At 43.0% G+C, this 16,780-nt stretch overlaps 1 pseudogene; it reads right to left on the minus strand.

Moving 5' to 3' along the window:
- Positions 1 to 226: 226 nt before the first annotated feature.
- Positions 227 to 1,947, minus strand: LOC147883578 (uncharacterized; annotated as a pseudogene).
- Positions 1,948 to 16,780: the final 14,833 nt, after the last annotated feature.

Genomic DNA, 16,780 nt, shown 5'->3' on the forward strand with positions numbered 1-16,780 from the left:
GTGTCCTCCTCTTTCATCTCACACATGGCAACAATCATCAACTCTTAGATGCTGTATCATACAGCTAAAGTTAGGCATAAGCATCATCCTTTTAGTGTTGGAGGGAATGTAGGAATACTAGCATTTTCCTTACCTTGGATCATATATGTGAGTAGCCATGGTTGTCCACGCGCATACATGCCCTACATGGTCAAAATATATCTAGCTATTTTATAGATCTCCACCACTAGTGTGGCGCATGCGGTTCACTAGATCTACCCCCGAAGTAGGCCTGTTGTGGACATCTTGAAGATAAAGCATCTACTTTCATCATTGACCGCTTGACTGGGGAAGAGGCTCCCATGGAAAAATCTGTAAGAACATCTTTGCTTCAGCTTCAGGAGTCTGGACTCCATGCCTTCATCACTTTTAGCGCGAACACCACATACCATATGCTTGAACCTGAGTGAGGTTGTCCATTCGACTACACGTTACATTGCTTCTAAGAATGCAAAGAAAACACATTTGCGTGTAGTTGCCATTGGGTTGGCCCTGTATGGTTTACCTATGCCTTTGGACAACAAGAGGCTCCAACTCCTCAAGCATTTCCATCAACTCATTATCTATAAGGGAGACGCCCGGGGGTCGCGGATGAGGGCACTTGAGACAATTTTTTTTGCAACTACCATTTGTAGGTGTCTAGGACCTATTGCACTAAATTCCTTCACCATCTCTTCAACCGTGCACCTAAGGTCTTTTATGTGGGCTCTACAGATACCTCTTTGCACCTCGTGATTGTGCATGCCCACATGGAAAAAGAGTCTCATCATTTTGGGCCCCGCCATCACATAGTATGCCACACATTCGCATTGCTTCAAAAGAATGGGGGACCTTTTGCAAAAGAAACAGAAGGTTCCCAAGCCAGTAGTAGCAGACATTCCAACAACTGGAATGTTGTTATTCATTTTTCCTACACCAGATGAGAGAAGATTATAACATGCAATCAAAGAGACATAGTCAATGTTCTTTAACTCAATTTCTCAGCAATGGGTGTGCTATGGATCGACCTATCCATGCAATGTGGTTCAACAATCCATTAATCGACCTGCAGGAGTAAAGGGAGTTTGTACACTCTAGTTCCCCCCCACACCTACTAGGATGAGAACTTTGCCACAGGAAATGTCATTTTTGTCGAAATTGGTTTCGTCCAGCAATGGCCATCATACTTGTTCCCCATGCCGTCCATTGTACTCGCTCCATGCAGCATGGGCAGTAGTTTGAATGCAATGTTCCCGTTGTACATTGTTGGAACTTCCATCAACTTCTCCACTGTGGTTGAATTGTGCAATAGTTGATGAAGCAGTCGATGACGTCCCCTAGAAGACCTGATGTATGATGACATGATAATGACTGCTTGAGGACCCTCCATTGCAGCTACTGTATCATTGTCATCATCGATCAGTATCGTGCCATGGCCTCCTAATGGTTATTGAACATGGCTTGAACTTGACCTCGAGCTCTCGGGCCGCCTGCTGGGCTAGCCGTGAGATCTATTGTGGGTGTATCTTGTGCAATGGCTACCTTCCCTCACGCTCAAAATGACGGGTCCAACTCGCATGGTCTCTGCCTCAAATTGGCTGGGCTTCGGGTGAGATCTATTGTGGGTGGAGCATGGGCAGGTGCACTCTTTCCTCTCTCCAACACATAGTCACGTGACAACTCTGTGTTCACCTTGTATAACTGCCCCAATCCACTCGCCCGAATGGCTTCCACTTGCATAGTCTATAGGCGGCCATTTCCTTGTGTGATGGCCATCACACAAATGCCCTTGCCTATCATGGGGTCATCCTCACTTAGCACAATGGTTCCGCCATTTGCATATTGTATCATTGGCTTTGACGAGAGGGAGTTCAAATAGATCTGCACTTCGTTGAGGTTGCTAGACCCTGCACCAATTGGGCTGGCCATTTCAAGAGGGATGAGAGAGAGAGAGAGAGAGAGAGAGAGAGAGAGAGAGAGAGAGAGAGAGAGAGAGAGAGAGAGAGAGAGAGAGAGAGAGAGAGAGAGAGAGAGAGAGAGAGAGAGAGAGAGAGAGAGAGTATTTAATGCAAGAATAGGTGTAAGGGTGAAGATGCAAGAATAGGTGTAGGTGATTCATCTGAAAGGCAAGCAAGCTCGTAGAGAAAAACATGAAAACTAGTAAAAATTATATAGAATTTTTTCCAAACAGTAAAACAGCCATAGATTTTTATAGCAACTCCGATCTCCAAACTTTTTGAAGGAAAATCAATGGCATAACTAGATCTATGCACAAGTTTCAAATACGGCCATCTTTACAAGGGGGTAAAAAATTTACTCCAAATTTTGTCATTTTTGGGGGGAAAAAAACAATTTTGGGAAGAAAATAACAAAAAAAAGGCCATGTTTGGTGCCCAGAGCAACAAATATGGCCCCTTTTTAATTTTTTTTCAAAAAAAAAAAAAAAAACAAGCTTTAAAAAAACAGCAAAAACAAGCTTTTGGGAAAAGCTAACCCCCCCCACACACACTCCCATCTGTGTGTGTGTGTGTGTGTGTGTCAGTCTCTATCTCTGTCTCTCTGTCTCTCTGTCTCTGTGTGTGTGTGTGTATGTGTGTGTCTGTGTCTATGTCTTTGTCTCTGTCTCTGTCTCTTTCTCTCTCTCTCTCTCTCTCTCCAAAAAGGCCTCTATCTTCCCCCCTATCTTTCCCTTTTGTGTCTTGTAATGAGGTTTTTTGTGCCATGAATGTAGGTCTTGCAAACCCTAACTTTTTACCATATCCTCAATCTGCATCATAGCAAGAATGGCATCACCCGTATTCAAGCGAATGACATCGTCATCTTGTATGATGACATATACAATCCCATGGCAATGTGATTACCCGATTTGGATGTCCCATTGAAATTGTGTCAGATAGAGGCACACATTTTGTCAATGAAGTCATCCAAGAACTCGTCTGGCTTTATGGTGATCCACGGAAAGAGCACACCTTACTACCCACAAGGGAATGGACAAGACGAATCCACCAACAAAATATTATGCATTGTCCTCACCAAGGTAGTAGAACCAAAGCATTCTGATTGGGTAGAGAAACTAAATGTAGCCTTATGGGCATATTGAACCACACTCAAGTTTAGTACATGAAATACATCTTTTCAATTGGTGTATGGCCTTGAAGCTGTGGTTCCATTGGAATTTGTAATATCGAGCCTACACATAGCAGTACAAGAATGTATGGGAGATCATGCATCGCTAAAAGAAAGACTCTACACCGATTAGAAAAGCATACAAAGACCAGATTAGCTGCCTACCATGCCATGACAATAGAAAAACAAAGAAGGAAGGCATGGTTTGATAGAAATCTCAAAGACAAAGACATCAAAGAAGGTTACCTAGATTTGCTATGCAATACCAAAGTCCATAAGGGCAAGCTAAAATTTCTAGGTCAAGGACCTTATACAGTAAAAAAAAAAAACCCCATCGGAGCTGTGATGCTAGAAATACTAGATGGAGTCCAGTTCACAACAACAATAAACGAGAGCTGATTGGAAGGGAAGAGAGTGAGAAGAGAGAGGGAGAGGGGAGTGGAAGGGAAGAGAGTGAGAAGAAAGAGGGAGAGGGGAGAGAAAGAAGAGGGAAGAGAGAAAGGAGAGGAGATGGGAGGGGAGAAGGGAGAGGGACAAGAGAGAAGAGAAGGAGACAGGAGAGGAAGGGGAAACCAAAGGGAGGGGAATGTGCAAGGCTAGATATAAGCAACAGATCCCTAAAGTTTTGAATTTCCCTCTCTTTTTTCTCTCTCCCTCTCCTGCTCCCTCTCCCTCCCTAGAATTCGAACGTCTCACTATCTCCCCCTTCCCCCTCCTAAAATTCAAACTTCTTGCTCCTTTCTCCTCTCCCCGTTTGAATTCAAAATTTTAAGGGTTTCATGTCTTATATATCGGCATTCCCCCTCTCCTCTTAGATTCCCCTTCCCTCTCCCTCCCTTTCATTTCCCCTTCCTCTCCCCTCCCTCTCCCTCTCACCTTCCCTCTCTCTCTCTTCTCCCCTCTCGTCCCCTCTTCTCCCTCTCTTCCCTCTTCTTCCTCTCCCCTCTCCCTCTCTCATCTCCCTCTCTTCCCTTTCACTCCCCTCTCCCTCTCTTTTCTCCCTCCCCTCTCCCTCTTCTTCCTCTCCCCTCTCCCTCTCTTCTCTTCCCCTCCCCATCCCCTCTCTCTTCTCCCCATACCCTCCCCATTCCCTCTCTCTTCTCCCTCCCCTCTCTCTTCCCTTCACCCCTCCCCCTTCCAATCCAAAACACAAATTGGGTGGCTATAGCTGCCAAATGTTTTTTTTTGTTTTTTTTGCAGGGGGGCCTGGTGGTCTCGGCTACCAGAGCATTTATTTGTGAGCCCCCTTCCCTCTCCTTCCCTTCCTCATCCCTCCCCTCCCCTTCCCCCTTCCCTCCTCTCCAATTTTGTTTCTTTAGGTGCTTAGCGGGGCCGTGGCTGCCAGAGCATGCATCGGTGAGGCCACCTCCCCACTCTTTCCCTCCCTCAGCCCTACCCCCCCCCTTCCTTCCCCCCCCCCCTCCCCTCCTGCTCCCTCTTCCCCCTCCCGTCCCCTTCCCCCTTCCTGTCCCGTCCCCGTCCCCCTTCCCTTCCTCACCCCTCTCCCTTTCCCTCCCCTCCCCATTCCCCTCCCCTCCCCTACCCTCCCCTTCCTCCATCCCCCTCCTCTCCCCTTCCTCACCCCTCTCCCTTTCCCTCCCCTCCCCCTCCCCTTCCCCCTCCCCATTCCCATTCCCCTTCCCCTTCCCCTGCCTCCCTCCCCATCCTCTCCTCTTCCCCCTTCGTTACCCTGCCCTTTCCTTCCCTTCCCCTTCTCCTCCCCTCCCCTTCTCCCTTCCTTTCCCCCCCACCCCTCCCCTCCCCCCCTCCTCTTCACCTCCCCTCCCCTTCCCCCTTCCTTCCCCCCCCTCATCCCTCCCTTCATCTCACCCCTCCCCTCGCCACTCCCCCCCCCTCCCACTTCCTCCTCCCCTCCCCTTCCCCCTTCCTTCCCCCCCCCACCCCTCCCCTCCCCTCCCCTTCACCTCCCCTCCCTTTCCCCCTTCCTTCCCCCCCTCACCCCTCCACCTCACCTCACCGCTCCCCTCCCCCCCCCTCTTCTCCTTCCCCCTCCCCTCCCCTCCCCCTCCCCCTCCCACTTCCTCTTGCCCTCCCCTGGCCCCTTCCCTTCCCTCCCCTACCCTTCCCCCTCCCCTCCCTCCTCTTCCCTTCCCTTTCTCCTTCCCTTCCCTTCCCTTCCCTTGCCCCTCTCCTTCCCTTTCCCCTTCCTTTTCCTCTCTTTCTTACCTCCCTCCCTTTCTCTCTTTTCCCCTCCCTCCCCTCCATCAATAGTCGTCATTGCACCATGAATTCCACACCAACACAGATCAACGAAAAGCCCTACGGGCATGCCCATGCCACATGGACAAGTATAGTGCACTAGTCCCACCATATGTATCAATGGCCTTCCATCGACAAACCAAGGACATGAACATTCCATGCATGCATGTGTAGCATCATGTGTGACTCCATATCTAACCAGAATTCAGAGTATTTAAACTCTCAAAAGCTGTTTGTTAATACCGTCTTGATATCTTGAAGACTTTAGAGGACTCTTATGGTAAATTAATGTCATGGATGGGCCATACATACATGCATGCATGCACATGCATACGTGCACACATACATGCATGCATACATACATACATACATACATACATACATGCATGCATACATATAATTTTTTCATACATTTATTAATTTAAATGTAATTAAACATTTATTTTTTATAAAATTATTAAATTAAATTGTTATTAAGTGCACCATTATAGAGAGATATTCTGAAATTTATTATGTGGAAATGACGGTGCCAAAAAGTAAACTTTTGATTCTCGAACGACATTTTCATAAAGTAAACTTTCCATTTGGGAAGGAGTTTTAGGATTCGTCCAAATGTAGACATATGAGTCCAAAATTAATGAAATAATTGTTAAGAGCTATTAAGTTCCAGATGCAACGTGTGCCACAACAAAAGAAGGGCAAGAGTGTCTTTAAATTGGATTTAGACATGCATGAGCACATCTTGGGGTGTCTTGGAGTGGTGGACGAGGATGACTGAGATAGTACTAAGAAAATGTATGGTCTCATTGCAAGGAAACAATATGTCCACTTGTCTAAGAAAATGGAATTTGTATTTGAGACTATGCTTCTATTTTGTATATCCCAAACAACCACCGTGTTGGTTTTATTAAATAGTTTTTGTAAATCCCAAATGGTAAATCCCATGCTTGTTTTTAGTATATCCCAGCAACCGCTGTGCTGGTTTCCCATAATGAATCCACACATCCTACAAATCCATTCATCTTGTAATAATAGAAGCAAACCACTACGATGATGGCTTTTAATATCCTAGTGCGACCAAGCAAACCAAGCACCACACTAGCAATAACTTATCTTGCACTACTACTATGCTATCTGTACACTATTGCTGTGCTATCCTAAAATTTGTTGCATAGTGCTATACTAAATTAGCCCCTTTTAGATTGTTTATCGTTTTGTTAACTGTCAGCAGATTTCATCCCATGCTTGTTTTTAGTATATCCCAACAACCACCACACTGGTTTCCAATAACAAATTCACATATCCTACAAATCCATTCATCTTGTAATAATAGAAGCAAACCACCGTGCTGGTGGCTGTTAATATCCTAGTGCAACCAACCATTTGCACTACTACCGTGCTATCCCTACACTATTGCTGTGCTATCCTAAAATTTGTTTCACAGTGCTATACTAAAATAGTGCCCTTTAGACTGGTTATCATCGTTAATGATAGCGATAGTGAGAGAAGGAGAGAGAGGAGTGCACACGATATAGCTACCTGTATACTAGGTGTATTAACAATGGACATGAAGATATACATGTGAACCCCTTAGGGTTAGGGTTAGGGTTTGCCCCTATGCCCTATGTGGATAGTACAATTTACACTATCTTTAACACCCCCTCTTAAATTGCACTAGGTAAGTAGAGGGTGCATTATACAAGACCTGTTTGTGGATTTTGTTTGGTGCATATGATAGCATCCAAAACTAGAAAAGAAAACTGAAAGAAATCAGAGTAGTATGTGCATATGTGAGCACAATGACTACGTAGCAGAAGCATGTCCAGTGACTACAACTTATGTGGTCTTATATAAGATGTGCATTTCCCCCTCTTAAGTTGTGTGTCATCCTTTGCCTTTGGGAATAAAACCTAGAAGATAGGCCGAAAGGAAGAGGAGGGAAATATGCAAAAAGTCAAGTCCACCTGGATCGAAGACTGGTCGATCAAATGATGACTGCGTGAAGAATGGTATGTATCGCTGCATGCTAAACTTGTCAAATCTAAACATGTCCTGTTAAAAGAAACCTACATCATGATCTTGACAACAAGTATCTTAAATGAGCAGGAAAAACAATAGCCAAGGAAATTAATATTCACCATCTCTGCCGACTCCAAGTAATACACCCACCACCGAAGCATGTCCTCCTTGCAGCTATTTTCCTCCTTCTTGTCTTGGTCTATTTCTGTGTGGATGTCATCTAACATCATTTTCATATAGAACAAAAGCATTCCAAAGTTTTTTGGGTATGCCATATATTCATAGTAGGTGGATCGGCAATAGGTGGATCAGTGTACAAGGTTTGGATCGGTGTACAAAGTTTTGGGACTAGATTTGCTAATGGGCTCTTAGTTGTGTCTATACTGCACTTAAATAGGGAGAGAGTTCATTGAGCCTGACCATACCAATCTTGAGTCTCATGTTGGTTGTCCAATTGAAATCTTTGAGTTCATTGAGCTCGATCTTCTCATTCTTTAGTCTCATATTAGTTGTCTAATCAAAATCTTTCGTCTCACATTAGTTGTCTAATCGAAATATTTTGTCTCACATTAGTTGACTAATCAAAATCTTTTGTTTCACATTACTTTGTCAAATTGAAATCTTTCATCTCACATTATGGTCCTTGGTGTGAATCAAAGGACACTATCTTTACTCTTTGGACTTCCAACAATGTTTCAAAAAAACAACCTTGACCAGGCTACTGCAAATTGCTCCACCATGGTGGCTGCTACAACTTGCTCCATCGTGGTTGCTCTCTGCATCCTTCTTGGCCTGGAGAGATGCCTCATTGTCTTCTCCACCCTAGCTGCCCATCCTTCCTGGCCTTGAAGCTCTCTCACAGTTCTTGCATCACCTTTCTAGTTTCTGCATTCTCTCTTTTTAGCTCCTTCACCCATCATCTGGTCTTTTTCAATGTTGAATGCATCCTGCATGTTGCACAGTTGTTTGTAAAGACCCTCCTTTTTGGCTCTCTTATCTTCAAGCTCCTTTTGCATATTTTCTAGCTCCTTGTCTGCCATGTCCCCATCACTTCTCACTTCCTCGAGCCTATCTTGGAGATCCTTCATGCACTTCTCTACTTCTTCTCTTCTATGCCTTTCCATGTCCACCATTTTTGTAGTGGCCTTAGCTTGATCTTGTGCCTGCAAGGCCCTCACTTGTGCCTTCTCTACCTTGGCCTGTGCACCTTCCCTGAGGCTTTTCTCAAGTTGCACTGCCTTTGCTATATCGGTGGCTTTCTCTTGTAGAAAAGTCACCTTCTGAGACATCTGCTTATTGTATTGCTCAAAAATCCCTTTGAGGGTAGATGCCATCAGGTGCATTGCAACTCCAGTGGATTGAGATGACAATTGGGATTTGCCATCCATGTAATTCTTCAGGTTGGTTAACACGCTCTTAGAGATCGCACTTGAGAAGGATACATCGTGTCCTTTCAATTGATCGATTGCTACTTGAACCTGCTAAAACTTCACGGTTCCTCTCGTATCAAGAAAGAAGTGAACGGTCCTTTTCAGCACATCTTGGAGGACTATTGGCAAGCTATAAAGCTTGAATCCACCATCTTTACTAATCCAAGCATTGGGGTATACATCTAGAATATCCTGTCTCTTCCACTGCTTCTTGAAAAAGTGTGCTTGCAAATTGCCTCCAAAAATTCCTAGAGCATTTTCAATCACGCTTTCATTGATGGTAATCTTCTGACCTTGATAGACTAGTTGCCCCTCCTTCACGTTCACCTCCTATACCAACCTGGTGAAGTTTTGGAGAGCATCCAAATTGGTCTTTTTAAGAGTGAGAGAGGAGCTCCCATATGTCATGATTTCAAGATCAGGGGAGGAGGGGCTCTTGCACTGTGCTGCAGAGGGGGAGGAAAGATTATGTGAGGAGCTCCTGAATTGTGCAGGGTCCATTACGAGAGGGGATAGAAGCTACAGGAAGAGTGCAAGGGAGATAGAAATGGTCGAGAGGGATAGAAGATGAAATAGTGAAGGAAATGGAATAGTGGAGGCTTGAGTTTGCAGTCAGATTGCAAGGGGGAAAAAATGGTTGAGAGGGATAGAAGATGAAACAGTGAAGGAAATGGAATAGTGGAGGCTTGAGTTTGCAGTCCGATTGTAAGGGAGAAGGAAATGATCAAGAGGGATAGAAGACAAAATGATTAAGGGAGTGGAATAGTAGTTTGTAGCCCAACTACACTGTCAAGGTGAGAGCCATTGCGGTGGTTGTAGTCCGACAACACTGTCAAGGTGAGAGCCACCGCGGTGGTTGGCCCAAATTTTGATTAATTCAAGGTAGCACTACTGAATTGCATGGTAATGAGTGATTAGAGGTGGTGGCATCTAAGATTCCCAACCACATCTGTGGTGGTAGCTAAGACCCACCAGGATGGCAGTTAATTACTAGTAGTGGCCCGCAATTACTCATGTTCCAGTTACCACCACTGGGCTTGCATGCATGATTACTAAAAGTGCAGTAAATTACCAGTCACACCAGGCTTGCATGCTCAGGAGAGTACTAGAGTGCGTGGTAATGAGGGATTAGAGGTGATTAGGCTTCATGATTTACTTTTGTGGGAATTACTGCCCAGTGGTGGTGGCTCTCATCATCTACGTCTGTCATGGGGCTACGATTCCACTGGGCTAGCAATTAAAATTACCAGCCACCGCTCACCCACCATTGGGCTTAAGCATGCATGATCACTACGAGTGCAATAAAAATTGCCAGTCACTGGGCTTGCATGATTAGTAGAGTACGAGAGTGCATGGTAATGAGTGATTATAGCCACATCTATCGTGGCTACAATTCCATTGGGATGGTAGTTAAAATTACCAGCCACCACTCACCCACCACTGGGCTTAAGCATGCATGGTCACTACAAGTGCAGTAAAAATTACTAGTCATCGGGCTCACATGCTCAATAGAGAACTAGAGTGCATGGTAATGAGCGATTAGAGCTTCATGATTTACCTTTGTGGGAATTACTGCCCAGTGGTGGTGGCTCTCATTAGCCATGTCTGTCTCATTGGCTAAGATTCCACCAGGATGACAATTAATTACCAGCCATTGGAGTGGCCTGCTCACCCACTACATGGCACCTGCTTCATGATTACCAGTGTGTTTGGGTTGGGGTACCTAAGATTCGCGGTGGCATACAATTAATATGGATGGAACCTCGGGTTTTAGCCCCCACGATGGCTCGAACTTTATAATGTATAAGATCCGTGGCATTTGGCATTTTACTACATTGCTCTCATCTGCCCCTACTCTGCTACTTTGCTCCACACGCTTGGCTACTTTGCTCCACACCCCTCCTCCAGCTCTTTTCTGCCCCTACTCTACTTTGGTCCATGCTCCCTCCTCCAACTCTTGTCACGCATTTGCTCTCCTGATCATTGGCTACTCACCCACTCATCTTCACCATGCGTACTACCACCCCCCCTTGATGCTTTGTGATCCCAATACTATCTGCCTTCTCATGTAAGGTGATTGCATTGCACTCACTTGGAATAGAAATGCTAGCACTAGTGGAGACCCTTCATTCACATAGTCAACAATTCCCCCCACATCTGCATGTCACCACCTTAGATGACATGCTCACAGAGGGCCTCTTTATGGCTGTGCTACATGGGTTCCCCCTAGATGTCGATGAAGGCCTCAATATTTTCAAAGCAAGGTACTCTTAACTTGTTGGGGGGGTTGTAATCTGAGTCTTGGCAATGTGCATGGAATTCGGCCTCTCCATCGTATCCTCCTTTGGCTCCCTAAAATTTTTTAATGCAACAAGCTAGACTGGTGGAAAACTGAGTTGTACAAATTCCCTCTTGCTCAGACGAGGCTCTCAGCAATGGATGGATGTAATCTTTTGGCCTCTAAGGCTCTCAACAATCTTTTGGCTCATTGGACGTAATGTTTTGGTCTCTAAGGCTCTCAGGAATTGCTGAGTTTTTATTACATTTATGCAATCTCTTTTTGTTCAATTTGAGGCTTGCAGTATGCACTATTGTTAACTTTTATATTTGAATGGTTATGGTCACTAGCTGTAACCTTTTGGCCTTTAAGGCTCTCAGAAATTGTCGAGTTTTTATAAATGTAAGATCCTCTATTCATTTTTTGCTTGGTATAAGTTGTTAATTTTTATATAACCTATTATTGGACGTATATGTACATTGTAATCTCTTTTGCTTAATTTTCACTCGATAAATTGTACTTTTGCCCTCATTTATATTTACTACAACAAGGACTAAAATACCAGGAAATAAGGACTACAATTTCCTTGGTTTATGACCACTATAGCGCTAAAATAACTCCAAAGACCCACTATTGTGGTTGCAAGGAGATACATCTAGAAAAATACAATTAAACTGCAATTGATGATATGGCCCTTGAGGGGTCCCCTCTAGGGGCCAGGGCCATATCAACATGCATTATACAATATGCAGGATGCCACTCGACTAAAATGGCATGTCGATATGGCCCTTGCCCCTAAAAGGGGACCCCTCAAGGGCCATATTGTCAATTGCATTTTGCTTGGTTGAACAACAAAATACATTTTCCTTGGTACATAAATATATAATTGCAAGAACCAGCACAGTGGCTGTCATAGATCTCCTTCTATTTATCAATGCACTAGTCATCATAGACCTCCTCCCATAATATGTAAAAATAGGTAAGAACCAACGCGGTGGTCTCCAAGACAACCTTGAATTCTGGACGATGACAGGTCATCAGGTCAGAGACTGCACTGAGGCAATGCTTAGAATGATAGATTGCATCTCATTATTATGCCCAAAACTAGCATGGTGGTCTCTTTAAGCTAACCTCTGATTTGCATGGGCTATCGACAAAGATACAACAAAAGGCTGCATGGTCAGCTGCATTGCAGCGGTGTTTAAAATGATAGATTGCATCTAATTATTATGCCAAGAACTAGCACGATGGTCTCTCCAAGACAACCTTCAATTTTAATGATCTGCCTAGGTGCGGTCCATAGTGACAGATGGCAAAGCTGCCGCAAAAGGTTGCATGATGATAAGTGGTCAGGCGGCTTATGTTAGACACTGTGCTATGCGAAGCAGTGCAAAGATGCCGTGTGTCAAGCTATGCGGTGTTCAGAACAAATAGATTCTGTCTGATTATTATGCTAGTGCACCTTCATGACATTGGGGAAATTTTTGATGAGAGCGCGGGTCCGCATAAAATTCAAATATTCACCCAGAAGTGCATCATGTCATGGGCCCAAAATGGCCTTGAAAATAGTTCCACGATTGGCTATACCCAAGCAAACGTTGACCCAAACTCTTACTGAAGAAGGGATGTAACACTAGTGTTTGATGATGACCATCCAAAAGTTGCTTGTAAATTCAAGATCACAAGAATGGGGGTAAGATGAGAATGGCTTGCTCCTTTGTACAACATGGTGCTTGCTTCACATCACAAGGTCTCCTCTTCAAGACCCCTATTATCCTCCCTATTCACTTCCACATCTTCATCTCTTTTATTTAGTGGTGAAGGAGAATCAAAGTAAGTGTTTATCACATCTTGCATTATTTCTTCCTCATTCAAGGCATCTTCCTCTTCACTAATTCTATTATGTTGCTCTTCTAGCTCTTCATCTTCCCTTAGAGTGTTTCAATATCCTTGGGTCAACATCAACTTGTGAGGATGATTATGCAATGCGTGTGCTCTCAAAATTCCCAAAACAATTTCATCTCCCTGCATGAAAATAATTTAGTTAACCGTCTCACATGTCACATACAAGTACATAAACTTAGTACATGAAATGAATTTAATGAATTTGCTCATAAAGAAGCTAAAGCATGACTTCTACCTCATCGTTCAACTGTACCTTCGGTAAGGGTTGCAAGCAACCATATCTCTTTATGTGTCTTGTTGATATGTTGCATGATCTCCTTATTTGTCCTTTGCACTGCACACAATCACATGACTCATTCATTAATATTTTCTCTACTAGTCTCTTCTTCAAAGTTTGATGAGCTTGAAGACATCTAAAGGCTACACATGATCATTAAAAGACCATAATCCATACATGAGAACAAAATATGCTAAAAATTGAACCCATTTTTTAAAATCATTGAACATCCTCTATTCCGTCTATATTTATGTTAAAAAACGTTTTGAGAAATTTACCAAAGTCGACATTTCTGTCAATATTAATGTCAAAAAAAGCGTCAATAATGTTGTTTTATTGATACCTAGGACATTTGAGCATTGTCCAAAAAAAATTTGATCTATCACATGGAGCTAATGGGGGTTCCATAACATGTGCTCACATAGTTTGATCCATAAAGCATAGCATTATGAACGCATTATGATTAATTATGAACCACAAGAGGGGATGCATGGATAAAAACATGAAAATATTCTTTCTTGACCATGCAAATGGGATCAAATGGCCATGATATTTTGCACAAGCCTCCATATAGGTGAGCTTAAGTCCCTTGCAAAGTATCATAGCCATCAAGTCCCATTTTCATGACTAGAATACCACTAACGCATTATTTTGAACTAGTAGAGGGGATGCATGTGCAAAAACATTGAAATGTTAGTTCTTGTCCATGCAAATGGAATTTGATGGACATGATACTTTGCGTGGTCATAAATATAGGATATCTTAAGTCCCTTTCAAAGTACATGGACATCGTGTCCCATTTGCATGACTAAAATGCCATTGAGACCTTATTTTGAACTAGAAGAGGGAATGCATGTGCAAAAACATGAAAAAGTTCATTCTAGACCATGCAAATGGTATCCGATGGCCATGATACTTTGAACGAGTCTCAATATAGGTGATTTTAAGTCCTTTACAAAGTATTTTGGCCCATTTGCATGACTAAAATACCACCGGTGCATTATTTTGAACCAGAAGAGGGGATGCATGGGCAAAAACATGGAAATGTTTATTCTTAACCATGAAAATGTGATACTATGTCCATGATATTTTTCATAGGACTCAATATAGGTGAGTTTAAGTCCCTTGCAAAGTATTGTCACCATCAGGTCCCATTTGCATGACTAAAATACCACCGGTGCATTATTTTAAACCAAAAGAGGGGATGCATGGGCATAAACATGAAAACTGTTCTTGACCATGCAAATGGGATTTGATGGACATGATATTTTGTATGGGCCTCAATATAGGTGTGTTTAAGTCCCTTGAAAAGTATCCTGGCCATCGAGTCCCATTTGCATGACTAGAATACTGATGGCCATGATACTTTGAAAGGGCCTCAAAATAGATGATTTTGAGTCTCTTTCAAAGTATTGTGACCATCGAGCCCCATTCATGACTAGAACACCACCAGTGCATTATTTTGAACCAAAACAGGGGATGCAAGGGAAAAAACATGGAAATGTTCATTTCAGACCATGAAAATGGGATCTAATGGCCATGATACTTTGCACGAGCTTCAATATAAGTGAGTTTGAATTCCTTGCAAGGTATAGTGACTATAGACTCCCATTTCATGACTAGAACACCACCAAGGCATTATTTTAAACCAAAAGAGGGGATGTATGGACAAAAACATGAAAATGTTCATTCTTGACAATGCAAATGGGATTCAATGTCCATGTTGCTTTGCATGGGCATCAATCAGGTCTGTTTGAGTCCCTTTCAAAAAATCATGACCATTGGTTCCCATTTCACGACTAGAAAACCAGGGGCAGAAGAGGGGATGCAGAGGTACAAACATGGAAATGTTCTTCTTGACCATGAAAATGGTATCTGATGGCCATGATACTTTGCATGGGAGTCAAACTAAGTGTCTTTAAGTAATTTGGCAAGTATCATGGCCATCGGGTCCCATTTTCATGACTAGAACACCATCAGGGCATTATTTTGAGCCAAAGAGGGGATGCATGGGTAAAAACATGGAAATGTTCATTCTTAACCATGCAAATGTGATCCTATGACCATGATACTTTTAATTGGCTTCAATGTAGCTGAGTTTGAGTCCCTTACAAATTATCATGGCCACCAAGTCCCATTTGCATGACTAGAAAACCGCCGAGGCATTATTTCAAACTAGAAGAGGGGATGCATGGGCAAAAACATGTAAATGTTTGTTCTTGACCATAAAATGGGATCCAATGGCCATGATACTTTGCACATGCCTCAATCTAGGTGAGTTTATGTCCCTTGAAAATTATCATGGCTATTGGGTGCCATTTGCATGATTAAAAGACCTGGGAGGTTCACTTTCAAGGGGGACGTCACCTACGTGCATGAACTTCAAGAAAACCTCCTATATATGGTCCATGTAGGAGGATAAAACACCCCTATTTAAGCTTATAAGGATACTACCAAAATCATACTATGTCCCCCCCTTGTCTTAAATCTACCCTCTTTTTAATCATTTCGATTATACCATAATAATATCAAATAACACCCCTTGATTTAGATTAGAAGAACATCAAATATTTGTCATGGTACATGAAAATTACAACAACTAGCCAAATGTGTATGTGTGTGTCCTTTTCTTGTGTACTTTGTAGTGTCCTACCCCCCTTCCATAAGATGGCATGTCCCCCCTAACTTAAATTTAATATTGGGTAAAAGTGAAAGCAGTCCCCACCCCTAATGTATAAGCTTATGTTTCATCTCAAAAAACCCCCCTATTGTACACTCACATGATATCATAAGGTGCCCCTTGTGAATCCCTTGAGTTGGAAGACCAACGAGGCATTATTTTGATATGTGGTGATAGAACGATACGGATCCTTAAAAATAACACATTTACTTACAGTAGATGCAATAGTACCCAGCAAGAATCTTTGTACCATTTTGAGTTAGAGGACTGCAAAGTTTTATCCTGTTTTGCGAATGGATGCCGAACATGGCCATGGAAAACTGACATCTTTCACCGACAACATCCTAGTTCAATTAAAATGATAACGAACCCAAAAACAATGCCCATAGGTTTTAAAACTTCACAAACCATTTCATGATATCACCTTACCAACACTGTGAATACCTGGAATAGGGATTTGCATTTAAATTTTTGTGACTAAATATTGTGACATGAAGTTGGGGGTAATAAATTTCACGCACCTCTTCACTTCATACTGCTTTCGAACTGAGTGATAGAGATATCCATCACTGGAAAGGGGACATTAAAAGAAGATTTTATACCAAGAGACCACACCATACTATCCTCCCTTATTTAGATGAGAATGAAGATGGTAAAATCCCAAGTGATGTTGTCCTCAAGCATAGGGAGAAGGCAAGGATCAGCGAAGGCCATAATCTTAGCAAGCTGGTCTGTGCCAAAGAGCAGAGCGATACATTGTTGAAAGAAGATATTGTGGCTCAACATGACATGAACTGATATATATTTGAGGAGTTTGAATTGGATGA

The sequence above is a fragment of the Dipteris shenzhenensis genome, chromosome 28, assembly GCF_047967505.1.
Source record: "Dipteris shenzhenensis isolate YYH24624 ecotype China chromosome 28, Dip_SZ_1.0, whole genome shotgun sequence".
Taxonomy (NCBI): domain Eukaryota; kingdom Viridiplantae; phylum Streptophyta; class Polypodiopsida; order Gleicheniales; family Dipteridaceae; genus Dipteris; species Dipteris shenzhenensis.